Source organism: Delphinapterus leucas, unplaced genomic scaffold (genome assembly GCF_059928025.1).
Source record: "Delphinapterus leucas isolate spDelLeu-1000000601 "Yukka" unplaced genomic scaffold, BTC_Dleu_Yukka2 spDelLeu_asBTCV2_sq40, whole genome shotgun sequence".
NCBI lineage: Eukaryota > Metazoa > Chordata > Mammalia > Artiodactyla > Monodontidae > Delphinapterus > Delphinapterus leucas.
Window position 1 is genome coordinate 7144258 of NW_028322249.1, and position 27947 is coordinate 7172204.

At 37.2% G+C, this 27947-nt stretch overlaps 1 long non-coding RNA gene across 3 annotated transcripts; it reads left to right on the forward strand.

Moving 5' to 3' along the window:
- Positions 1-27689, forward strand: LOC115802446 (uncharacterized). Of its 3 annotated transcripts, none has more exons than XR_016391638.1 (6): positions 1-90; positions 1795-1858; positions 5947-6032; positions 21641-21767; positions 23473-23536; positions 27626-27689. It is a non-coding gene; the product is annotated as an uncharacterized LOC115802446 (long non-coding RNA). The 3 variants fall into 3 exon arrangements; XR_016391637.1 differs by lacking the exon at positions 27626-27689 and adding an exon at positions 27524-27612; XR_016391636.1 differs by lacking the exon at positions 27626-27689 and having other exon boundaries at positions 23473-26512.
- The last annotated feature ends 258 nt before the right edge of the window (positions 27690-27947 follow it).

Consider the following 27947-nt stretch of genomic DNA (forward strand, 5'->3'; position numbering starts at 1 on the left):
GAACAATTTCTGGTAGAAGTCTGAAGGTCTGACCGAAGAAAAAAAATCCAGTACAGCCAATGAATTGAGGACAAGAAGGTTTCCGATCAGGTAGGAACATTTAATCTCATACATTACGATCACCTTAAGTAAGGTGTGCTGATAGCTGGATATGATTTAACTGCTTGGAAAAAGATGCATATATATTATATAACCTACCCCACAAGGAAGCTGTTCTCAATTCTCTTAGAGGTTGTGGTGTGTATCAGAGAGCGCCTTGGGGGAATATGAATACAATAACAGTATGATGCTTTTTTTTTTTTTAGCTCATTGTTGCCAAGTACACTTGGTGATCTTGGTGCCTGTGGTTTAATCCCAGGAGGTTAGACATGTGGAACAGCTCATTAACCCTCTTTAGTATTTTCTCCCAAGACAAATCATTTTTATAGGTTGTCTCCATGGTCTTCTAGTTGCTTATCAAAATTAAGCATCAAGTCTTCTAAGTGAGCAATAGCCCCAGTCAGTGTGAGGAAATCAGCTTGGTTCTTATTGGGTCACAGCTTCTTGTCCTTGGCACAAAGTGAGTTCACATAGGGAGTTAGAAGGAGGAGAACGGGACATGAGAAAGGGGAGTTCTGTGTTCTCATTTAGCTATGCATGTTGAAACTCCACTAACAGCTTTATTTTCATTAGCAATTTGTGATAAAAACTTAGGGTAAAGGGAATAATGAAGCTGTCCCATTATATGGCAGGACAAAAGATAGTAGTGACATCAAAATCAGGGCCTGTCCATCTCGTTTGCAGCTATATACTGAGTGTTTAGCATAGCATTTGACCCCTCATCAGTATTCAATAAGAAGATGCGTGTTGAATGACTTAGGGATGAATTAATGAATGAAAAAAGTTAATATGGTAGAAAATGTGTTTTATCCTTGTATTTTCGTGTGTTGACTTCTGTATTTCAAGACCCAGCACTGTAACTGACACATAGAATATAAGCAATAAAATGTGTTGAAAGAATGAATGAGTCCCCACTATTCTAAGAATAATTTTAAGACCAACACGGACCCCATATCTGCCAGAGGTATCCAGAGGTGAAAGCCTGGATCTCAGCTAGTGGTAGAGCTGACAGGATTTATCTAGTTTTAATAATTTACAGCCCATCCCATTACATTTAGGCATAGTACCCACATGAGCCATACAATTAAATGTTGACTGGAAAACAATGCACAACCTAGAAGTTGAGAATTATGTTTTATGTGGAGGACATACTGAGGACTGAAGTCAGGAGACAGCCTCTCAGATAGCTCTGAGGGACTGTTCTGAAGAGGTAAGGGAGGGCACAGGGTATTTAGGGGTTCTTGCAAAAAAACAAACAGGTAGTTGGAACATCAAAAGATTACTGTTAATTAAAGAAACTAGACATCTTAAGTTAATAAATGTAGCACTTTTCTATATATGGTGAGATGCAAGAATCTGGTCTCCTGGGAATCATTCCCTTGATTTGCACTTTATTTATCTAGGGCCAGTATCCTGTTTTCTCCATCCTGAATCCCCTCAGGGTGCGGCTTTGGGTGTGGCTTCAGTGGCTGATGGCTTGATGGTTATAACATCCTGTGTTACCGATAAGGCTGGCTACATTCTTTGTCTACATAAATGACTTGAATATGGATAGTAAATCTGTGGATTTGCAAAACGTAATTCTTGGAGCATTTTTATAAGGACAAAGTTCAGGGCAATTTCAGAATCACTAGCGGCTAAAATTGCTATTTATACTTTGGTTTGGGAAATAAATTATTTTTATTGTCATTTCAGCCTTTCTTTAATTTTCGAGATTGTTAAAAGAGGGCAAAGAAAGAGGAGAAGACCCCTGAGTCAGGTAATCCTCCTTTTCCTGGCGACTCCCCTAGTTAAAAGCTCAGTTTACAATGGTGGTCAGTTTTTCAGTCCATTTGTGCTAATTTCTGTTACTAACAACATAGCATCTTATTTTCTATTTGAGGTTTTTGGATTTTTCCTAATTATGCTTTTGCTTTTTATTCTATCAAATGTCCATGAATTTGATAAAGTCCTCGGTATTAAAAGAAAACCAGTAAGATTCATAAAAATAAAAATAAGTTCTTGGATAAATTTATAAATTTCTACCTGCATTCAAAGTGGAGTAAGTTGGCAAGAAATTTATAAGGGGCAGATACTCTAAGGAGCACTCGCATTCAGAAACTCAAAATGGTTGCACGTGTTTATCCTGTAAGAGGTCTGTGATGAAACAGCAGGATGAAGGCTATATGTCCAAACTTAAATGCAATCTTTTAAATCACCTTTCATGTCAGGCCAGGTAAGAACTGGGCAATTCAATAAGTAAATTAGAACAATTCTTATTTTCAATAATTTCTTAGGTCAACAGAATAATGAAAAACTTATCTTTAACTCCAAGAAATCTGGACAGTTATTAAAGCAAATGTGTTGTCCTCCTGGCCTACACCTGGTTATAAACAGCAGTACGACTTCAGAAAACCCTGGACACTGAGTGGACTTTCTAAATATAGCTTTTTCTTTCTATAAAGGTGTTTTCCAAGAATGCTATCTTTTGTGAAAATGTGGCCTTTGTAAATGGTACGCAGACACTAAGGTCTGTGACTTTTCGACCTAGAAAAGATTTGAAATATTTTCTTAGCCTGGGAATCCACATTTTAGAGGCACAGAAAGAGAAACCCAATGAAATTAATTATTTTACCCACCATCAAACGGCAAACAAGTAATAACGACAGCATTGTCCTCAACACTACATTTCTTCTGTGCCTTATCCCTCTTCTTTTAAGAGGAATGACAACATTATCTGCAAACTTTATCTATAACTAATTTTTTTTAAATTTTGCTGTTTTGTAACTCATTTTCGAAAAATTCTGTTTCTATGTTGAAAATGTGTAAGGACATTTACCTTCTTTCTTGAAACACCTTTGCCTGCATTTATCACATTTTATTGTTGAACTATTGTGTAGCAATAAGTACAAAAGTGCGTCTAGTAGAGGAGATAATGTCAGAGGCAACAAGTTGTGTGTATGGGGGGGCGGGGTTAGAGTTGACATACCTTAAGGGAGATGAGGAGAGAGGGAGGAGAATAGAAATTTTATTTATTTGAAAAAAATATGATTGCAAGTTAGACAATGTTTGGCTAAACTTAATACAGTATAGCTTTCCTTAACTTAAATTCTGGGTAAACTTGCACTGTTTACATTGCCACAGACTAGGGAATAAACAAAGCAAAAAGATTTTTGGTACCACCATTTTGTGTTAATTTCATAAAGATTTCTACAAGACATTTTAAAAATAAATTGAAAAACGAAAGACTTGTCTTTAGCTTATTTTCCCTGCTTGCTTGCACTTTAATAAGTTGATAAATGACATTTAAACTCAATAATTATGATTAATTCTGTCCCGCAATTTTTAAAAGCACTGGTGATTGTGTGCGCCTGCATGTGCGCACCTTTACAACCAGTAAAATAAAGTTCTTGATCAAAAAATTATTATCATTTAGACTATTGAATAAAATCAGATATGATAGAGGGGCCAGCTGTTGGTAGGTTTAAAAGTCACCCTAGGTGATTAATTCATGCAGCAGTGTTGCAGGTCTCTCTTTAGATGAAGCACTTAGAAGTATAACCAAGCATGGCTCTAATTTCATATCTGAGTTCATATTTAGAGTTCTTTAGCAAGTGCTTGCTCTATGTGTTTTTATAGTCTTTGGTTGTGCTCTAAAAATATCAAAATTATGAATTAACAGATATGCAAAAGTGAAATCCTAGAAGATAGGATAAACATGAAGTCCTCTAATTATCACTCAAATAAGTTTGGTTGACACAGAACTGGGAATCACATAAAGACATTAATAAGTCATAATGCTGAAATTAAAACCTTCTAGTTACAGTACAAAAGAAATCCTAATTTGTACCACAAGGTAATGAATTCAGTACTTTTCATTTGTTAAATATTTGCTTATTACCCTGCACCGTGCATATAACACTGTTCCAAAATTTGGAGGGCAAACAGGAAAAACAGAAACTCTCTACCCTCAAGTTGTTTATACTGCAGTCAGTGAAATTTCTCTACTTTGAGATCTTTTAATTCCTCAGTTCATTGTAACATCTTCTTCAGATGAATTGTGTTCTATTTGTTAAAACCAAGGTTTAGCACTTTACATAGTTTCTTCAGTGTTCCTGATAGTGAAATAGAGTCATAATGCTAATTTCCAGTACTAATTATAGAGTTGATAGGAGAAATGCTCAAGATCGATAGTAACGTGATTTCGATAATCTACAAAATGTCTTGAGGTTTCCCAGATAACAACTCGTCTCCCAGACAAAAATGCACTTATTATTTATATTCCAAGCTTATAAATTTTTTTGTATTTTAATCATATAGAGGTTTTACAACATCTTTTATTTTTTTATTATTATTATTTTCTATTTACTATTATTTTCTTTTGCGGTCCACGGGCCTCTCACTGTTGTGGCCTCTCCCGTTGCAGAGCACAGGCTCCGGACGCGCAGGCTCAGCGGCCATGGCTCACGGGCCCAGCCGCTCTGTGGCATGTGGGATCTTCCCGGACCGGGGCACGAACCCGTGTCCCCTGCATCGGCAGGCGGACTCTCAACCACTGTGCCACCAGGGAAGCCCTACAACATCTTTTAATTCACATTTTAAGATATTTTGTTCAGTGGATTATCTCATTTTGAAACTATTGATTTATATGTACGTACTATGTAAATATTAGTATATATTTCTCAATGGCTAGGTTAGTGCTTTCTTAACTACTTAAGTTTGTTTAATTCATATTGTTGTTCTTCAGCATTTCTTTTACCCACTGGAGCCTATCCTACTGACTTCGAAAAGCCTGAAAAAGTCTGAAAATCCCATTTAAAGTAATTGTATGGAAAATCTTTAAAATAACATTATAATAATAGTAGAGAAGAAGAGTATTTAACATTGTGCTGAAGATCATTCCATTAATAAAGAGATTAATCAATAATTCTAACATTCAGACATATAATAAAAATGAAAAACATTAATCATAATACTGAGCAGTGACACTTTCAGTAAAGGGAGATATTAAATATCGTATAGGAAACTAGTATCTGCAGAGCAGATAAGTTGGCAATGATTATACATATATTTAAAATATGTTGAAACAGTCATAGACAGTTTTTCTTTTTGGCTGAAAAGAGGCATATTGAAGTATTTAAGCACTACTTCAACTGGAATAGATATTTAGACGCTCTACAGAAAACACATGATTGCAGAAGAGCAGATATTAGCAGGTGTGTGAATGTGTATGTCTTTAATTAATGCATTTTCACTCATTCAAAAAGGAGAAGACTGCCAAATTTACTTTAAAGGTGGCATTGACTTTTGCTGCTGTTGCTGTTCCTTTAGTGTTCACCAAAGAGTACCGTCCTGTCATTTATCCAAGTTAGAAATCTAGAAGCAATCCTAGGATTCTCATTATAGGGTCCCCTACCTTCATGCTCCCCACTCAGTAAGTAACAAATTCTTGGCTCTCCTGTGTAGGAAAGCTCTCTCCAATGTACGCCTGCTCTGTCACTCTCCGGGTCCAGCATCTCTGCCTCACCCTCCCATTGAAGTCACTTCTAGTTCATTCTGTGCAGGGCCATTTTTAAACCTTCCTCAGTCCTAGGCAGTTGCCCTTTTAGAAGCTTTACCCTCAATGTTATCAAATGCATTAAAATGTGCCCAAGTCACATATCCAATATAATTTATAGATAACTATATGAAAGCTGAGTAACATTGCTGTTGTAGTAATATTAGTTGAAAATATTAATTACACAAGTTTTTATCTCAATTTTGCAGATTTTTTTTCCTATTCTGGAGCCATGTTTTCCAGGTGTCAAACAATTTTCTAAGTCCTTCTCAAACTCCTAGTCCCTAGTGAGTGTGCTTTTACTGTCACAGGGTTGAACAGCCCAGACAGCAAGATGTCTGAAGATGAAGACCATCACATGGTTGAGTAGATCAGATACGTGAAGGAAATAAGTAAGGTAAGAAGGAAAAAGAATTGAAAGAGCTGAAAGATGTGTTACTTGGCTGTCAGGTGTTAGGAGAGTTTATTTGTGCTTTTTCTTAGTCTTCATAATGCTCTTGTCAGAATGGTGGTAACATACCCATTTTTTTAGATGAGCGACCTTTAACTATAGGTTGCACTTGATTGTCTGCCAGGTCTTCAAGTCTGTGATGGGGACAGTAACGTCAGAAATTTCAATCCCAGTCAGATCAAGACCCGGTAGAGACGCCATTACGGAAGTGCATGGTTTTGACCCAAATTTGACCACATTAAAATGTTGTTCTTTCTTCTCCAGGATGATAGTCTATATTTCAAGAAGAATTATAATTCTTGCCCCATAACAATTTCTCTGAGCTCTTTGTTCCAACTAAAGCCTTTGATTGATTTTCATATTAGCAAAGCCCTGGAATTATATGCAAAATGCTATGAATAGTTATCTACCTATCTAATTATTTTTAGCAAAAGGATGCAGAGCCGTTATCAGATTCTCAAAACTCAATCAGATTATCTAACAGTTTACATTAAATGAGGTAATGAGTGCCCTATCTGGGTCCGAACATTATAATACTTTTAATCCTTACCGTGGTCCCTGAAATGTCTATTATCTCTAATTATCAGTAAGGGAACTGAGGCGTAGTAAAGTCTAAGTAAGTGAGAGGTCTGGAATTCAAATCCAGGTCAGTTTCAGGCTTGAACACCACTAATTCTAGAGCCTACACTGCATTCTATGCTCTCACTGTAGATAATCAATAAGTGTTCATTTATTTCCTTTACCCCAGTTGGGGACAAAGAACATGGGTGTGTGAAAGAAAGTACAGATTAGTTTTAATGTAAATGATATAATAATAATGCTAGTCAGCAGTTACGGAATATTCATATTGTGCTAGGAGTTGAGCATTAAGTACTTTACAGGCATTCTTTTATTTAAAATCTCATATATATACTACCTACCTTAGGAAGTAGGGAATATAAATGTGCCAAGGTGATTGAAATAACGTGGTCATGTACAAGGCAATGAAACCAGGACAGGGTTTTCTGGGCTGATGGTTGAATTTTGGCCAAGACGCTAAGGGGAGAAGGGATGAGCACTGGTGGGGAGACTGAAAACTTATTCATCGTGGGGAGAAAGCACTGGTGTAAGCATCGTACTGGTTGCTTCAGAACCGTTACCCTCGTAACCCGAAAACTGAGGTTTTGCTGAAAGCTGAAGGCAGATTGCTTGCAGTGTGAAAAAGAATTTACTGATATCTATTCATCTCTTCATGTTTGAACCTGACTGTTTTGCAGATTTGTTGAAATGACTCAAGTTGTCTTTCAGATCTGGACTAAATGTCTGTATCACAGCATTAGGGCCCATGGAGCAGCATTTGCAAGCCCATACTCACCTCCCCCCTTTTTAGTGTTTTGCACTCTGGAAAAGCAAACAACAGCAACAACAATATCTTATTTCCTTTTATCTATAGTTATTATTCATCTTGTCAAGAAACCCAATTTGATATATTTATGCTAAAATATAAATGAAATTTTTGCAGTTTTATTGAGATTTAATTGATATATAATATTGTATCTGTCCAAGGTGTACAATGTGATGATTGATATATATATATATATATATAGTGTGCGAAATGATTACCACAATAAGTTTAGTTAACCTTAATTCACATAATTACATATGTTATCTTTGTGATGAGAACTTTCAAGATCTACTCTCTTAGCAACTTTCAAACATAAAATACGGTATTGTTAACTGTAGTGACCGAGCTGTACATTACATCACCATTACTCACTTGTCTTATAACTAGAAGTTTTTACCTTTTGATCATCTTCCCTCATTTTCGTCACCTCCAACCCCCAGCTCTGGCAACCGTCATTCCATTCTTTCTATCATGAGTTCAGTATTTTAGATTTCACATATGAGATCATAAAGTATTTATCTTTCTCTGTCTGACATTTCATTTAGCATAATGCCCCCCAAACCCACCCATGTGGTCACAAATAGCCAGATTTCCTTCTTTATCATGGCTGACTAATAGTAGGTTGTATGCACCCCCATTTTCTTCATCCATTCATCCACAAGAAAACACTGAGGTTGTTTCCATGTCTTGGCTACTGTATTGGGTTGGCCAGAAAGTTCATACAGTTAATGAATACACTGTTCAGTCACACTTGGTGAAAATGAGTCTTTTATTTTTACTTAAATCTTTGACAAAGCCAGCTAGGCATCCCTTTGAGTAACGACTTATATCACATTGAAATATTTTAAACATATGAACAGTAATAGCTGAAATGACAAATGTTACTAATATTGACACAATTTATCAAGGAGAATAGGTTAGAATATGTGAAAATGCAGATGGACAGTGAAAGAACAACTGTAACTTTTAACTAAATATTGTCTTGATATTTAGACCATTGGTTAAAATCATGATAACAGGTTTCATCCGTTTCAAGAAAGCAGAATATTTGCAGATCACTTAACATTTACTAGGTATGTTCTCAGCCTGGAAGGATATATTTCACTTACATGTGTCATTTAATTTAACCACATCCCTCTGTAATAGATAGTGGTATCCCTATTTGCAGATAGGAGACAGGCTCAGAAAGATTAAGAATGTTACCTAATTCTAGTAAGTAGCCAAACCTAAACTGATCTAATTCCAGGGCAAAGCTCTTTCTGGCACATCAGTGTGGGTCTTTATCTCTTTGAGAATTGTTGAACATTAAAAGCCTTCTTCCAGGTAAATGCATAAAGAAACAACATGAGCAATGATATAACAATACAAGTCTCACTAAAGAATTGGTGTGTTTGGCCTTGCTTTTGCTGATAGATCTTTTGCAAAATTGCTTTTCTCTGAGATATTTAAAGTGGACTTTAACTATTTTCTTGGAAGGCTTTCCTAAATTATACCTATCAGAAAGCTGCTTTGCTTTAAGGCCGAAGAAAAATGAAAGCTTACTTAACTACACTTAGGTGCCAGGGTCATACTATGAGCTCTACACCTGCCAGGATTCACGCTAAGATAGATAGGGTGGCTCAGCAAACTGTCCATAGTCCTGTGATTTCTTTCTGATATTCTGAAGTAGAAATAATTTCATAACTGTTCACAAAAGAGAGAAACACTGTTTCTTGGTCCTCAATATCATACTGCTGTAGGCTAATTCTTTCTCTCTTCTGTTGCCCCTTAGTATAGAGAGTGTGTTTTGGGGACCCTCCTTCACGATCTTCTCCATTCCAAGAGCATCTTACATAAATCCAGGACTTCTCAAGCAGCCAGTTTTGCCAGATGGTCTTAGGGTTGGTTGTACCCATATATGTATAATCTGAACTTCTCAAGTAAGGTCCTTAGAGAGCATAATGGCTAAGAGAATTGGTGCTGATACCAGACCTGAGTCCAAATACTGCCTATGCCCCTAACTAGCTGTGTAACCTTGGAGAAGTAACTTAAGCCCCTTAAAGGGATTAGATTTCTCACCTGGAAACTGGAATAATAAATGCATCTACCTCATATGGTTAGTGTGTAAATTAATGTAACTTGAGATGGTGCGTGTTAAGCATTAGCACAGTGCCTGTCTCTTGTTAGTAATACCTGCTTTTCTTATTAATTATTCTCTTTATATTCCCAGTTCCAGCTGGGTGCCTAACATATAATAGTTGTTCAGCAAATAGTTACTGGATTGAACCAGCTCTGAAATTGAAGCATTGGGTCAACAGCAAAGTAGTCACCCCACCATCATTTCTCCCAGAGAAAGGGAGAATAGATGGAAGCCAGCCATCATACCTTCTTTTCTTATTCTAAACTTCCCATCGAGCCCCAGCAATAAAATAATCTTCCTGGACCCTAACAATTTCAAGGATTCTTCAAATCACACTATTTGAAAATAGCTGGGTTGCCCTAATCTAATATGTCCCAGGACCCCAAGGTCACCAAGCTTCTATTAATGAAGTCTAGTTAAGATAAATGATAACAGTTAGTCAACCAACTGCTTATGAGCTCATTGGGCTTTTTAAAATTTACTATCTGCGCTTCATAGAGACACAGGTATTTTGCTTTTGTAGGACATTCAACAGTCAAAGTAGTCTTTTAAAAAGCACAAATCAGACGCTATTATTGCACTGCTTCTAACCTCTAAAGGCTATCTATTGTAAAGAGATGAAATTTTCAACTACTTAGCCAGGCTCACAGAGACCATGTGCTCTGGTCACTTACTACATCTTTCCCTGACCTTCATGGGGCTCGAGGCACAGTTGTCCTTTTCAGTCCCTCAGATGCAACAAGCTCTACTTCTTGCTCTCCCAGCTTTAGATTGGCTAATCCATCTACCCAGACCAATTTCCCTCTTATCGTTAAGGTCTCGGTTCAAACGCCACCACTACTATCTTGACCAAAGAGACCTGCCTCCTCAGTGCCTCTCCATCCCTTTGTCCAGTCGTATTTCTGTCACTGTACAACATTTATTTACACGTTTACTCTGTCTTCCTCCACCACTGGACATTTGCTTAAGAGCAGGGACTTTGTAATTTTTTGCTTCCAAGGCTTGCAGCGGACACTGGCACGTAGGTGTGTAGGAAATGTGTGTCTAATAAAGAATAAATATGTGAATGAAAAAAAAACTGTGAAACACTAACACAAGATTATTCTTCTTTCAAAAGAATAATGAAAAATGATTTCATTCAATAAGAGTCATTCTTAGTTACTGATCCATGACTTAGTAGATCCCATTCAATTTAAAATGTCCCCTTTTTTTCTGATACTTTCACAAGTCATTAATTAAATGTTGCTCACTTTTAAGGCCAATCTGTGAGACATTATTTAACTTGTCTCCTCTAAAGTTCCAGCATTAACTCAGGCGGGGCTTCACCAAGTACTGATCATGTGACCTTGGCCTCTCATTGCCTCCGTTTTCTCATTTGTAACATGGGTATAATAATCGGCTTATTTCATACGCCTATGAGGAGGAAAACTTCTGTGTGTGTGTGTGTGTGTGTGTGTGTGTGTGTCTATATATATGTATTTAAACAGTGTCTTAGAATAGTGTCTGGCACATGATAAGCATTATAGAAGTATTGACTGCTGCTACTAGTACTGTTATTATGAGAACTAACTGTTGAGAATAATCCTTCATATAGTGGTTTATTCCACTGAAGATAAAGGAAACTCATAGAATATTAGAAATCAGATTAAACACGGAAAGCCAGTAAAATATACCAGGACAGAAGATGATGAGAGTGTGAAAGGATAGAGGAAAAAAAATGGTTTTTGTTTTTCTTTTTCTTTTTTAAAGAAGGAAAGAGCCTAGAAATAGGAGAAAAACTATTCATTGGCTATACTGACATGGAGATCGCTGGTGACCTTCATAAGTAAAATTTCAGGACAGTGGGCAGAGAGATTACGGTGAGGGAAGTCAGATGGATGTAAATTATAGAGTAGATGGGACGTGAGGAAATGGAAACAATATATGATGATACCAATTTTGAAAAGTTCAGACATGAATTGGCTAAAGAAGATATGCAGGGATTAGAGGAGGAGGGAGGCTTTCGTGTTACACGTATAGTTTTTAACATTTTAAGTTGGAGTTACTAGTCTAGAATGAGGTTGAATTTTGGCAAGAATCATTCATAAGGAGTAGATGGGTTGTAGAAAATGCAGTGCTGTGAAGTACTTGAGAAGATGAGAGAAAATGAAATGCTATCTGTAGTGCACGTGGCCTTTGAACTTGAACTCCTGTAGTGCAAGGGAATACAAAGATCAATGCAAATGCTAATGAATTAACGGATTTGGCAGTGGACTATTTACTGACTTCTGTGTTCCTAATGAGTTAGGAAGCGCCTCACCAGCTCAGAGTGAAGGAAGTAGAGAGGATGGAGGAAAATTTGAGGAGGGTAGGGAAAGCTTCTAAGAAAATAGTCCTTAAGGAGAATTAGAAAGAACTTACTGTAAGTCAGAGCAATATTTCCAGTCTTGAAAATCCATTTGAAGTTGGTGTTTATTAATTTATTGGAATACCAATTTTCCCTGCCACATGATGTTTCTCCAGCTACCTGGATATAAGTTACACAGAGGCAGAAAAGAATGAGAGATAACAATCGAGGGAAAATACAATTAGTATTTTTTTTTTTTACCTTTTTCCACTTCCCCGCTCCAACTCTGGGGAGCCTTCATGGACATGGCTGCCCTCGCAGCCTGCAGCAGCACGCTGTTATCAAAGAATTCAAAGAAATGGAACATAGGTTTCCAACTTAATAATTCAGCAAAATCAAAAATTGTATATAATGTTTTCTGTTGGCAAAGATTTTTGCAATATAATTTGGTTCCATCTTTTGACAAGTAATTTGGCAATGTCTAGCAAGATAAAAATGTTAATAGCTTTTTACACGTTAATTCTAATTCTGGAAGCTTATGCCGATAAATAATTTATAATCCAGAAAATTATTATATAAAGATGCTCATTGTCATGTCATTTGTAATAACAAAACATTGGAAACACCTTTAATTGTTAAGAATAGGAAAACAGTTTAGGAAATTATATCCACTTAGTAGAAAGTGACACAGTTACTATATTATAATTACAAGATGATGGAGCAAAATAAAATAATGCTTAATAAAGAAAGAATGAAGAAAGCTGACCTAAAATTGTGTCTTCCTTATGACAGTAATTATGTAAACATATCAATGTTTATTAAAGCTTAAAACCAAGATAAAGTTTTAAAAGCTCTGTACCAGTAATGGGGATTTTATGTTCGTTTCAAAATATTTTTTGACACAACTCTTAGAATTTTGTTTTGTCTACTCCTTTTCTTAAGAATTTCTGATTATTACCTCACTTTTCATTTCATAGTTTCAAATAAAGCCAGCAATTTTATCATCAGAGAAGATTAGACTTATTGGACAGTTCATAATTCCAAGTTATTTGGTATAAAAAGACCATATACACTTGTAGGTGCTTTCAAAATAAAATTTCGAGAAGTTTTTTTTTTTTGCTTAGTCTTTCCTAGTATGGAGATGAAGCAAACTACCTAAAATTGCTAGCCATTCTTTTTTCATTTTTCTCATTTTATTGATTTATCTTGCCCTTCACAGAAATGATAAGAAATGAGTCTGCAGTTGCATCTGCCAATTTCTTAAATCCTCTATTATCCACATTATGAAATCATACTAGTATGAATGCTTCCAGTATTTTCAGAACTCTTTAGTTAGTATACTTTAGCATTCTGTATGAAGTATCTTATGTAAGTGTAAAATTTAGACTCAACTTCTGGAAGCTTTTGATTTCTTAGTTCAAAAGTGAGAGATCCTTAGTTCAGCCATATGATTAACAATTACTTGTATAGTAAGAAGCTCCTAAATTATTGTTTTATGGGTACCTGGCAGTTTTCTTGCCATTTCTCAGAAGTTCTCTATTAAACACATTCTCTCTCTTTCTCTCTCTCTATCTCTCTGTCTCTCTCTGTCTCTCTCTCTCTCTCTCTCTCACACACACACACACACACACACACACACATTGTGATTAAAAGCACAGATTGTGGCATTATGAAATCTAAGGTTCAATTTCCAGTTGTGTAGTTTCTGGGCCACTTCACTTTAGGCAAGTAACCTAATGTCTCTGAACCTTGTTATTTTCATCTGTAAAATAGAAATTACAATTATATCAGACAATCCTCAAAACATCCGTAATGATTTTAGAGTTTCAGAGTCAGGTAAAAGCAGGCACTCAGTAAATGGCTAGTGCTTTTATTACTTTATTATTATTTAGGTCTTGGTTTTCCTTGAGTGTGTGAGTCCCCATAATGAAATGTAATTTCCGGTAGATTGAGTAACACCTGTTTTCACCAAAAATTTTAACTGAGTTCATTACTTTCTGTGCAACCCAGATTAGTTTTCTGCCTCCTTTTCTGTGCCGTATGTAGGTGTTCAGTAGATTTATTTAATAAATGTATGAATGCATGAACGCGTAGATGAATTTTTAAATGCTTCTTTTTGAGAAGGTAGAAGAAATGTGACACAGTAGATCAGATAAGAAAATAATCCATGGAAAAAATGGCAAAGTCATGTATGTGCCCAGGGCCAGCCTAAGAAGAATTACTTTTTTTTTTTTTTTTTTAGGAAAAATGTGTTGAATAGCTTATTTTAATTATTTTTAAAAGTTAAGTACAGGGACTTCCCTGGCGGTCCAGTGGTTAAGACTTCGCCTTCCAATGCAGGGGGGTGTGGGTTCAATCCCTAGTCGGGGAGCTATGGTCCCACATGCCTCGCAGCCAAAAAACCAGAACATAAAACAGAAGCAGTATTGTAACAAATTCAATGAAGACTTTAACAAATGGTCCACATCCAAAAAAAAAGTTAAGTACAAAACTTTGCTGATGATTTACATATTTAGGACCAATAAAATAATGTGAGATTAGCTGTACTAAAACAGAATGTTGAGCTACATTCACATTAAGTGACATTATATAGTCTGAGTTTATGGAAAACTTCTGAGATGGTGAGTGACCTTTGAGCAGAAAAAGACAGAAGGAGAAATGGCCTTTTCTACATTCTATTGTGCCTCTAAGTAAAATGCTTGGTAATCTAGCTACAAAGCTCTATGTCATTGGCCTTAGGCACGTACTGTGATCTACCTTGTGAAGATCAGATTTTGCCATGGAGAGGATTTGTAAAAGTATCACACATTCCAGTACCGTTGGCAACCACAGCTACCAAAAACTCCAATTTAAATTGATGAGCCTAATATCAGATGATAGTATCATTTCCTTGTGGGTGTTCTGGGAAAAGGTGGGTAGGAAATGTATAAAAGTGAATACTTTATTGACTGAAATAACACTTCATCATTTTGAAAACATAAAATACATTAAAGTTGTTATAGCATCATACATGAATATTTCACTGTATTTTAGACCTTGCCTACAAGCAATGTTTTCTGCCCTTTGAAAGAGAACCATGCTTGTGGTATGCATTAATCATAGAAAAGATTAAACACTGAAAAGAAATTCAGCCTTTAAAGACAATTTGCTTTGATTTATTCAGTGGGTTCTCCTAAAAAGTTAATACCCAGAATTATTGCTTGTTAAATTGGAGTTACAAATTCTTTCAGAGTTACTTAGTATTTTCTTTAATATCAGTATCAAGGAAGGCAAAGCAAATTTACATATTTATTAGGAAATACAGGCACATAATCATAAAACAAGAAAACACAACGTTTTTATAGACTTTATTTTTTAGAAGTGTTTTAATTTTCCAGAAAAATTGAGAAGATAGTATAAAGTGTTTCCATATACACTATACCCATTTCCCTCTGTGACGATCAACTTATATTAGTATGTTACATTGTTACAATCAGTGAACAAATATTGATACATTATTGTTTACTATAGTCCATACATTAGTCCAGTTCCTTAGTTTTTACCTAATGTCCTTTTTCTATTCCAGGATTTCATCCAAAACATCACATTACATTTAGTTGCCATGTTTCCTTAGGCTCCTCTTGGGTTTGATAGCTTCTCAGATTTTCCTTGCATGACCTTGGCAATTTTGAGTGGTTAGGCTTGTGTAGGATGCCCGCTACTAGAATTTGTTTGATGCATGTTTCATTGATAATATTGGGATTATGTGTTTGGGGGAGGAAGACCACAAGAGTAGAAGGGTTATTTTGTCAGATCACATCAAGTGTACAAAGTATCAATATGCATTATGAATGCTGAGGTCGACCTTGATCACCAGGCTGAGGTAGTGTTTTTCAGGTTTCTCCATTGTAAAATTACTGTTTTCCCTTCTCCATATTGTACTTTTTGGAAGGAAGTCAATATGCTCAGCCCACAACTAAGGAATAGAGAGTTATGCTTAAGATGGAGTACTACATAAACTATTTGGAATTCTTTTGCACTGGAGATTTATCTATTCTCCCGCATTTATTTATGTATCCAATTATTTATTTATATCAGAAGAACTCACGGATTTTTATTTTATACTTTGGGTCATAATCTAATTCTACGTTAGTTACTTTGTTCCTCAAATTGCTCTAGTCCTGACCCTTGTGAACTCTTTTCAGTTCAGTGGCTCGTGCGCCACTCTGAGGTATCCCCATCCTATATATTTTTTTGGAACTTCCTTACTTTCTGACACTATAAGATGGCCTTGTATATAAATCTTGTATATTTACTGCCCCAGTCCTAGAATCAGCTATTTCTTCAAGGATAACTAGGTCTTTTTAGTGGAGAACAGCATTAGACAGCAGGATCTGGGTGTGGGGTGTGCTAATTGCTGCCCGGATGTCATTGCTTCTAGATCTTCTCAGCTGACAGAGCAAAGAGATAACATGTGTGTACATTCCCCACGTATATGGACATATCTATAAGTATCTCTCTACATAACCATGTGTGTTAAGGTAATATGAAGCAATATTAAGCTAAGCATGAATGTATATTGATGTTTCCAACTTTAATCTGTTACCACATAGATCATCTTAGCCTCATCTCTTGCTTATCTTTAAATTTCAACTGCGGCAAAACACTTGACTTTTAGAAGTATGAAAATCAAATTGTAGCTACTTTGGGAAGCCACATCATCTAGCAGAAGAATTCTTAAAGGGCAAGGTGTATATCATCAAATTTTAATTTACAGTCAGCAGTACTTTGTAACATCCATAGGCCTCCAGACCTCTGCTTCCAAGAAGATGAAGTAGCCCATTTCTCCCAGGTTCTTCCACTTAAAACTAAAACCCTGAACATAACAACAGACAAACATAGGAAGACACTGAAAGGTGGAAATGAGAAGGCAGACTTAACTAGGGACTTTGGGACTTGAGGAATAACATGGTGATGAGTCCCCTGTGTTTCCTGTTGCTTCCCATACATCCTGGAGAGGGTATTACAGGAACCCCCAATCAATAACCACCAACAGAACAACAGACAAAAAAGCTTCAAAAAAGAAAACACAAAACCCCCGTTCCCCCTAGCCAAGGTATGAGGAAAGGGGTTGTCAAAGACAGAAAACCATTTGGGCGATAATATACACACTACTCGAGCCAAGTGCCAGTGGAATATTGCACCCATCCCCTATGTCCTGTGGTTTCAGTTGGGCCAAGCTACGATTTGATCTTCCACACCACCCCACTCCTGCCCTCCAGAAGAGGCAGCGCTCTGATTCGCCACCAGGGCTGTTTCAGTGTGGTGCAGTGGTGAGCTGAGCCTCCACCCCTTTGCATTAGCAAAGAGACTTTCAAAGGTGGTGCCTGACAGGCTAGTTAACACTGGGCTGCCCTCACACAGTCGTGGGGTCCAATGGTGGGACCTAGCCTCCGTCTCTCCCTGACATCGATAAGAATAGGATGTTACAGGTTGGAGGGAGTAGGCACCCCACTAACCCCCAACACATGGTGTCAGTGAGACCCAATGGGGTGCTGAATCCCCATAACCGTCCTGAGGCAGTAAGACAGAATGAGATGGCACAAGCAGGGCTAGTTGGCAGTTCTCTTCCTCTTACCCTGGTGTCAGTGGGGCCAGCAGGTAGCTGACCCTCTACCCACACCCGGCATCAACAAGAAGGAATGAAGTGGGAGGAAGGACAGCAAACACAGCAAACACTTCACCTCTCCCCTCCCCTGGTGTCAAGAAATCTACTGGGGAGATGAACTTCCACTCCTACTAAAAGGCAACAGAATGATATTAATGTTCCCACTTTTGGGGGGAAGGTGTCAGAAGGGCCAGTAGGATAGCTGAACTTCTACTTGATCTGTCTGCAGTGAGAGAATGTAAGTGCCCACTTTTGCTGGGGTTTTGACAGTAGGGCCCAGTGGAAATCTGTACGTAACCCCCCAGTCCTCATACTCCACCTCCAATAGGATGACTTCCTTCTAAAAAGTAATAATAAAATTAAATGGGATACAGAGTCATATAATAACTCACAATGTTTAGAATCCAATTGAAAAGTACTCATGGCACCAAGAACCAGGAAATCACAGAATAAATGAGAAAAGACAATAGACCTACACCAGCACTGAGATAAAACATCTATTGAAATTATCAGACAGGGGTTTTAAATAAGCTGTCACATAAATGCTTCAATTAGCAATTATGTGTTCCTTGACGGAAATGGGAAAAATAGAAAATGTGAACAAAGAACTAGAAGTTATAAGAATAAAAACAAATGAGAACAGTAGAACTGAAAAATACAACAATCAAAAAACTTTGCTCAAGAGTAGAGTGGAGATTACAAAGCACAGAATCATGAACTTAGAAGAGATCAATACAATGTACCACATGTACAGAGAAAAATAGGCTGAGGGGTAGAGATGGGAGAAAGAACAGGATCTCAAGAACCTGTAAACAGTAACAAAAGCACTAACATTCATATCATCAAGGTTCCAGAATGAAAACAGAGAGCACGTAGGACTGACAAAGTATTCAGAGAAATAATGACTGAAACGTTCCCAATTTTTTAGAAGACATAAGCACACATCCAAGGATCTGAGCAAATCCAAAGAGGAAAAACACAAAGGTATCCTTGTCAAGACGCGTCATAATTAAACTTCTGAAAAGTAGAGACAAAACAAATCTCGAAAGTGGACAGGCAGAAACGATGCATCACTTATTGAGAAACCAATTCCAATGACAGCATATTTCTTGTCTAAAATTATGGAGTCAGAAGCATTGACATAACATTTTTCAAGTAGTAAAAGAAAAGAACTCTCAGCCACAAATTCACACTTTTTATATCCACTTTCTTGTTTGACTTATATTAATGGACTACCAACTCATCTTTCTATATCCGGGCCTGCCATCAGACTTCTCCAAAAATCTAGTCACAGTATTTCCAGAGTGATCTTTCTGAAAAAGAAACAAATTTTTCTTATAAAAGTACCTGATTGTGTTATGAAACTTTTCTCTCTTCTAAGTTACCAGGTAAAATCCTTCAATGGATTCCCATCTTTCTTGGAGGAAAATCTCACATCCAAACTCTCTTTGTCCTTTTGGGCTGCTGTAAGATTATACTGCAGGTTGGGTGGCTCATAAACACCAGGAATTTTTTTTCTCACGGCTCCGGAGGCTGTGAGTTCAAGAATAGGTTGCCAGTATGGTCAGATGAGGGCCCTCTTCTGAATCACAGACTTCTCATTGTATCCTCACATGGCAGAAGAGCTTAGGGAGCTCTGTGGGGTCTCTTTTATAAGAGCACTAATACCATAATCATTTCCCAAAGGCCCCACCTACTAATACTATCAGCTACGGAAATTAAGATTTCAACGTATGAATTTGGAGGGGAACACAAAGACTAGACCATAGCACTTACTATACATACATGGAGTATGCATGATCTGGCGTCTACCCCCCTCTCCATTGTCTTCTTTTTCTACACGCCAGTGAGCATTTCTCTTTTTTTTTTTTTCTTTTTTTTTGCGGTACGCGGGCCTCTCACTGTTGTGGCCTCTCCCGTTGCGGAGCACAGGCTCCGGACGCGCAGGCTCAGTGTCCATGGCTCACGGGGCCTAGCCGCTCCGCGGCATGTGGGATCTTCCCGGACCGGGACACGAACCCGTGTCCCCTGCATCGGCAGGTGGCCTCTCAACCACTGCGCCACGAGGGAAGCCCTAGTGAGCATTTCTTATACTGATTATGAATGGAACTCCTTTCTGGACTGATCCTTAACCATTCATTTTCTGGCAACTGTGAATTTATCTTCTCTTTTCCTCAAAACTTCACCCTTCCTTCATGTTACATATCCATTTCAATTGCCTTCTACAGGAAGCCCTACTGATATCGCCCATATACTACTGTCCACAGCATGAATTAAGGTCTTACTGTGTCTTCCTATAGCACTCTGTAATATCTTTTACGGTAACTATGGATTTTCTTACTTGAGTGTCACAATACATTGAATTCTAGGTGGCACTATAATGATTTTAATAACAGTAACACTGGTGCCTAGTTTATCCCATGACATACTTTAGGTGTTCAATAAATGTGTGTTGAATGAGTGAATGAATGAATGGTCAATTTGAAATCTTAATCATGTTACTTTTCAAAAATCTGTTAAAAGATACCACAGTTTTCCAGAAGATTAGGGAGTTAGGACCTTAAACTTGATTTAACAGAGGAAATTTTTACTCATACATCATGCTTAAATACCTCAAAGTAAAACCATAAACCCAGGAATTTAAGGTTATCCATTTGGACTTTCAAGCCAATAATTAATATCTCCTGCCCCGACTGTATTAGATGGTTTCGATGCTCCACTCATATCTCCCCAGCACTCATCATTCCAGTATATGCTGATAGAATCATGCTGCCGCCTGCAATTATCCACCTTAGGGCAGGCCAGAAGTGTACAGGAGTTAATGTATCTGGGTGTAGCTTTCAACCAAGGACAGAGGGGACTGGAAGATAAGTACTTCAAGTTTCTCACCGATTCTTGGGATAACTCTGAGACATGTTCTGTAGAGTTTCACAGAACTCGCCTGAAGTACTGGCAGCAGTTCCCTGCAGGAGTAATTTATTCGGTAATACACCTCTGTTGGCTTCCTTCCATGCCTCCATTCTCAATTCCCACTCCACTTCTGAGTTTTCTGGAAGCACCTCCCAGATGAGCAGTTTGCACTCAAATTATCGCCTCAAGTTCTGCTTCTAGGGGAACTCAGTTGATAGCCTCCTAACAACCCAGTGCTCCTTACAGAGCCGTCACTGGTACAAGTACCAAGGCACGGCACATTACGTATCACTCCTCCTAAATCCTAATATTTTTAAACAGATAGGAAAGAGCATGACCTTGAAGAGAAAAAGAGTTCATATGAGGATGGCCAATGGATAAAGGGAAGGAGGGACAGTGCCATTTGTTTTCCATTAATGATAGTGTGAAATGTATGGGCAGATGGTCTAACAGGTGTGACTATAATTTGAGGAGCCTGCTCCCTTGGTTACAGAAGACTGCTATTGTTATTATTTTGGAACCACAACCTCATGACTTTATAGTTTCACTTGATGTAACCTTCTCCTTTACCTTTAAATCTTCGTACATCACTGAATTGCAGCCAATAGATTTATTTTCTCCCTATGGCTCCATCACAGAAAAAGACACACACGTGCACACACACACACACGCGCGCACACACACACACACACAGAGTTTTGTGTATGCCAGTGCTAGAAAAGACAAGCTCATGGTGCATGTATGCAATGGATATTGTACATTACAGGTCTCTGTGAAATAGTCTTCTGCAGGTTCCTATGTTTATTTTATGAATAATTAACTTTAGTAAAGTTAATTTCCTGAAGATCTTGTTGAAGACTGAAGAAAGGAAGTAAATTGTAAAGAAAAAGACTTCGAAACTTGCCCTTTTCGCCCTCTCTTTGTGTCTTAATGAACAAAGGATAACTGGGCCTTTTTTGAAGCCTTTGCTTGAGTTGAAGACACAAAATGCAACCTGTACTCTTATCATAATATGCTCAGTTTATGAGTAACCAAACTTATAAACCGTGAATTTCCCTAAAGTTATTATACCATTTAGAAGATGTTTGCTTGGACGTTTACTTAAAACCAAACAATTGAGGTCTATGTGTCCAAATAATTTCCTTCTCTCTTGTTGTCTCCATTTCAGTTTCCTGAGTTTCTGGGAAGGCCTGGTTTCCCCAAAGGAACAATTTCTGGTAGAAGTCTGAAGGTCTGACCGAAGAAAAAAAATCCAGTACAGCCAATGAATTGAGGACAAGAAGGTTTCCGATCAGGTAGGAACATTTAATCTCATACATTACGATCACCTTAAGTAAGGTGTGCTGATAGCTGGATATGATTTAACTGCTTGGAAAAAGATGCATATATATTATATAACCTACCCCACAAGGAAGCTGTTCTCAATTCTCTTAGAGGTTGTGGTGTTTATCAGAGAGCGCCTTGGGGGAATATGAATACAATAACAGTATGATGCTTTTTTTTTTTTTTAGCTCATTGTTGCCAAGTACACTTGGTGATCTTGGTGCCTGTGGTTTAATCCCAGGAGGTTAGACATGTGGAACAGCACATTAACCCTCTTTAGTATTTTCTCCCAAGACAAATCATTTTTATAGGTTGTCTCCATGGTCTTCTAGTTGCTTATCAAAATTAAGCATCAAGTCTTCTAAGTGAGCAATAGCCCCAGTCAGTGTGAGGAAATCAGCTTGGTTCTTATTGGGTCACAGCTTCTTGTCCTTGGCACAAAGTGAGTTCACATAGGGAGTTAGAAGGAGGAGAACGGGACATGAGAAAGGGGAGTTCTGTGTTCTCATTTAGCTATGCATGTTGAAACTCCACTAACAGCTTTATTTTCATTAGCAATTTGTGATAAAAACTTAGGGTAAAGGGAATAATGAAGCTGTCCCATTATATGGCAGGACAAAAGATAGTAGTGACATCAAAATCAGGGCCTGTCCATCTCGTTTGCAGCTATATACTGAGTGTTTAGCATAGCATTTGACCCCTCATCAGTATTCAATAAGAAGATGCGTGTTGAATGACTTAGGGATGAATTAATGAATGAAAAAAGTTAATATGGTAGAAAATGTGTTTTATCCTTGTATTTTCGTGTGTTGACTTCTGTATTTCAAGACCCAGCACTGTAACTGACACATAGAATATAAGCAATAAAATGTGTTGAAAGAATGAATGAGTCCCCACTATTCTAAGAATAATTTTAAGACCAACACGGACCCCATATCTGCCAGAGGTATCCAGAGGTGAAAGCCTGGATCTCAGCTAGTGGTAGAGCTGACAGAATTTATCTAGTTTTAATAATTTACAGCCCATCCCATTACATTTAGGCATAGTACCCACATGAGCCATACAATTAAATGTTGACTGGAAAACAATGCACAACCTAGAAGTTGAGAATTATGTTTTATGTGGAGGACATACTGAGGACTGAAGTCAGGAGACAGCCTCTCAGATAGCTCTGAGGGACTGTTCTGAAGAGGTAAGGGAGGGCACAGGGTATTTAGGGGTTCTTGCAAAAAAACAAACAGGTAGTTGGAACATCAAAAGATTACTGTTAATTAAAGAAACTAGACATCTTAAGTTAATAAATGTAGCACTTTTCTATATATGGTGAGATGCAAGAATCTGGTCTCCTGGGAATCATTCCCTTGATTTGCACTTTATTTATCTAGGGCCAGTATCCTGTTTTCTCCATCCTGAATCCCCTCAGGGTGCGGCTTTGGGTGTGGCTTCAGTGGCTGATGGCTTGATGGTTATAACATCCTGTGTTACCGATAAGGCTGGCTACATTCTTTGTCTACATAAATGACTTGAATATGGATAGTAAATCTGTGGATTTGCAAAACGTAATTCTTGGAGCATTTTTATAAGGACAAAGTTCAGGGCAATTTCAGAATCACTAGCGGCTAAAATTGCTATTTATACTTTGGTTTGGGAAATAAATTATTTTTATTGTCATTTCAGCCTTTCTTTAATTTTCGAGATTGTTAAAAGAGGGCAAAGAAAGAGGAGAAGACCCCTGAGTCAGGTAATCCTCCTTTTCCTGGCGACTCCCCTAGTTAAAAGCTCAGTTTACAATGGTGGTCAGTTTTTCAGTCCATTTGTGCTAATTTCTGTTACTAACAACATAGCATCTTATTTTCTATTTGAGGTTTTTGGATTTTTCCTAATTATGCTTTTGCTTTTTATTCTATCAAATGTCCATGAATTTGATAAAGTCCTCGGTATTAAAAGAAAACCAGTAAGATTCATAAAAATAAAAATAAGTTCTTGGATAAATTTATAAATTTCTACCTGCATTCAAAGTGGAGTAAGTTGGCAAGAAATTTATAAGGGGCAGATACTCTAAGGAGCACTCGCATTCAGAAACTCAAAATGGTTGCACGTGTTTATCCTGTAAGAGGTCTGTGATGAAACAGCAGGATGAAGGCTATATGTCCAAACTTAAATGCAATCTTTTAAATCACCTTTCATGTCAGGCCAGGTAAGAACTGGGCAATTCAATAAGTAAATTAGAACAATTCTTATTTTCAATAATTTCTTAGGTCAACAGAATAATGAAAAACTTATCTTTAACTCCAAGAAATCTGGACAGTTATTAAAGCAAATGTGTTGTCCTCCTGGCCTACACCTGGTTATAAACAGCAGTACGACTTCAGAAAACCCTGGACACTGAGTGGACTTTCTAAATATAGCTTTTTCTTTCTATAAAGGTGTTTTCCAAGAATGCTATCTTTTGTGAAAATGTGGCCTTTGTAAATGGTACGCAGACACTAAGGTCTGTGACTTTTCGACCTAGAAAAGATTTGAAATATTTTCTTAGCCTGGGAATCCACATTTTAGAGGCACAGAAAGAGAAACCCAATGAAATTAATTATTTTACCCACCATCAAACGGCAAACAAGTAATAACGACAGCATTGTCCTCAACACTACATTTCTTCTGTGCCTTATCCCTCTTCTTTTAAGAGGAATGACAACATTATCTGCAAACTTTATCTATAACTAATTTTTTTTAAATTTTGCTGTTTTGTAACTCATTTTCGAAAAATTCTGTTTCTATGTTGAAAATGTGTAAGGACATTTACCTTCTTTCTTGAAACACCTTTGCCTGCATTTATCACATTTTATTGTTGAACTATTGTGTAGCAATAAGTACAAAAGTGCGTCTAGTAGAGGAGATAATGTCAGAGGCAACAAGTTGTGTGTATGGGGGGGGCGGGGTTAGAGTTGACATACCTTAAGGGAGATGAGGAGAGAGGGAGGAGAATAGAAATTTTATTTATTTGAAAAAAATATGATTGCAAGTTAGACAATGTTTGGCTAAACTTAATACAGTATAGCTTTCCTTAACTTAAATTCTGGGTAAACTTGCACTGTTTACATTGCCACAGACTAGGGAATAAACAAAGCAAAAAGATTTTTGGTACCACCATTTTGTGTTAATTTCATAAAGATTTCTACAAGACATTTTAAAAATAAATTGAAAAACGAAAGACTTGTCTTTAGCTTATTTTCCCTGCTTGCTTGCACTTTAATAAGTTGATAAATGACATTTAAACTCAATAATTATGATTAATTCTGTCCCGCAATTTTTAAAAGCACTGGTGATTGTGTGCGCCTGCATGTGCGCACCTTTACAACCAGTAAAATAAAGTTCTTGATCAAAAAATTATTATCATTTAGACTATTGAATAAAATCAGATATGATAGAGGGGCCAGCTGTTGGTAGGTTTAAAAGTCACCCTAGGTGATTAATTCATGCAGCAGTGTTGCAGGTCTCTCTTTAGATGAAGCACTTAGAAGTATAACCAAGCATGGCTCTAATTTCATATCTGAGTTCATATTTAGAGTTCTTTAGCAAGTGCTTGCTCTATGTGTTTTTATAGTCTTTGGTTGTGCTCTAAAAATATCAAAATTATGAATTAACAGATATGCAAAAGTGAAATCCTAGAAGATAGGATAAACATGAAGTCCTCTAATTATCACTCAAATAAGTTTGGTTGACACAGAACTGGGAATCACATAAAGACATTAATAAGTCATAATGCTGAAATTAAAACCTTCTAGTTACAGTACAAAAGAAATCCTAATTTGTACCACAAGGTAATGAATTCAGTACTTTTCATTTGTTAAATATTTGCTTATTACCCTGCACCGTGCATATAACACTGTTCCAAAATTTGGAGGGCAAACAGGAAAAACAGAAACTCTCTACCCTCAAGTTGTTTATACTGCAGTCAGTGAAATTTCTCTACTTTGAGATCTTTTAATTCCTCAGTTCATTGTAACATCTTCTTCAGATGAATTGTGTTCTATTTGTTAAAACCAAGGTTTAGCACTTTACATAGTTTCTTCAGTGTTCCTGATAGTGAAATAGAGTCATAATGCTAATTTCCAGTACTAATTATAGAGTTGATAGGAGAAATGCTCAAGATCGATAGTAACGTGATTTCGATAATCTACAAAATGTCTTGAGGTTTCCCAGATAACAACTCGTCTCCCAGACAAAAATGCACTTATTATTTATATTCCAAGCTTATAAATTTTTTTGTATTTTAATCATATAGAGGTTTTACAACATCTTTTATTTTTTTATTATTATTATTTTCTATTTACTATTATTTTCTTTTGCGGTCCACGGGCCTCTCACTGTTGTGGCCTCTCCCGTTGCAGAGCACAGGCTCCGGACGCGCAGGCTCAGCGGCCATGGCTCACGGGCCCAGCCGCTCTGTGGCATGTGGGATCTTCCCGGACCGGGGCACGAACCCGTGTCCCCTGCATCGGCAGGCGGACTCTCAACCACTGTGCCACCAGGGAAGCCCTACAACATCTTTTAATTCACATTTTAAGATATTTTGTTCAGTGGATTATCTCATTTTGAAACTATTGATTTATATGTACGTACTATGTAAATATTAGTATATATTTCTCAATGGCTAGGTTAGTGCTTTCTTAACTACTTAAGTTTGTTTAATTCATATTGTTGTTCTTCAGCATTTCTTTTACCCACTGGAGCCTATCCTACTGACTTCGAAAAGCCTGAAAAAGTCTGAAAATCCCATTTAAAGTAATTGTATGGAAAATCTTTAAAATAACATTATAATAATAGTAGAGAAGAAGAGTATTTAACATTGTGCTGAAGATCATTCCATTAATAAAGAGATTAATCAATAATTCTAACATTCAGACATATAATAAAAATGAAAAACATTAATCATAATACTGAGCAGTGACACTTTCAGTAAAGGGAGATATTAAATATCGTATAGGAAACTAGTATCTGCAGAGCAGATAAGTTGGCAATGATTATACATATATTTAAAATATGTTGAAACAGTCATAGACAGTTTTTCTTTTTGGCTGAAAAGAGGCATATTGAAGTATTTAAGCACTACTTCAACTGGAATAGATATTTAGACGCTCTACAGAAAACACATGATTGCAGAAGAGCAGATATTAGCAGGTGTGTGAATGTGTATGTCTTTAATTAATGCATTTTCACTCATTCAAAAAGGAGAAGACTGCCAAATTTACTTTAAAGGTGGCATTGACTTTTGCTGCTGTTGCTGTTCCTTTAGTGTTCACCAAAGAGTACCGTCCTGTCATTTATCCAAGTTAGAAATCTAGAAGCAATCCTAGGATTCTCATTATAGGGTCCCCTACCTTCATGCTCCCCACTCAGTAAGTAACAAATTCTTGGCTCTCCTGTGTAGGAAAGCTCTCTCCAATGTACGCCTGCTCTGTCACTCTCCGGGTCCAGCATCTCTGCCTCACCCTCCCATTGAAGTCACTTCTAGTTCATTCTGTGCAGGGCCATTTTTAAACCTTCCTCAGTCCTAGGCAGTTGCCCTTTTAGAAGCTTTACCCTCAATGTTATCAAATGCATTAAAATGTGCCCAAGTCACATATCCAATATAATTTATAGATAACTATATGAAAGCTGAGTAACATTGCTGTTGTAGTAATATTAGTTGAAAATATTAATTACACAAGTTTTTATCTCAATTTTGCAGATTTTTTTTCCTATTCTGGAGCCATGTTTTCCAGGTGTCAAACAATTTTCTAAGTCCTTCTCAAACTCCTAGTCCCTAGTGAGTGTGCTTTTACTGTCACAGGGTTGAACAGCCCAGACAGCAAGATGTCTGAAGATGAAGACCATCACATGGTTGAGTAGATCAGACACGTGAAGGAAATAAGTAAGGTAAGAAGGAAAAAGAATTGAAAGAGCTGAAAGATGTGTTACTTGGCTGTCAGGTGTTAGGAGAGTTTATTTGTGCTTTTTCTTAGTCTTCATAATGCTCTTGTCAGAATGGTGGTAACATACCCATTTTTTTAGATGAGCGACCTTTAACTATAGGTTGCACTTGATTGTCTGCCAGGTCTTCAAGTCTGTGATGGGGACAGTAACGTCAGAAATTTCAATCCCAGTCAGATCAA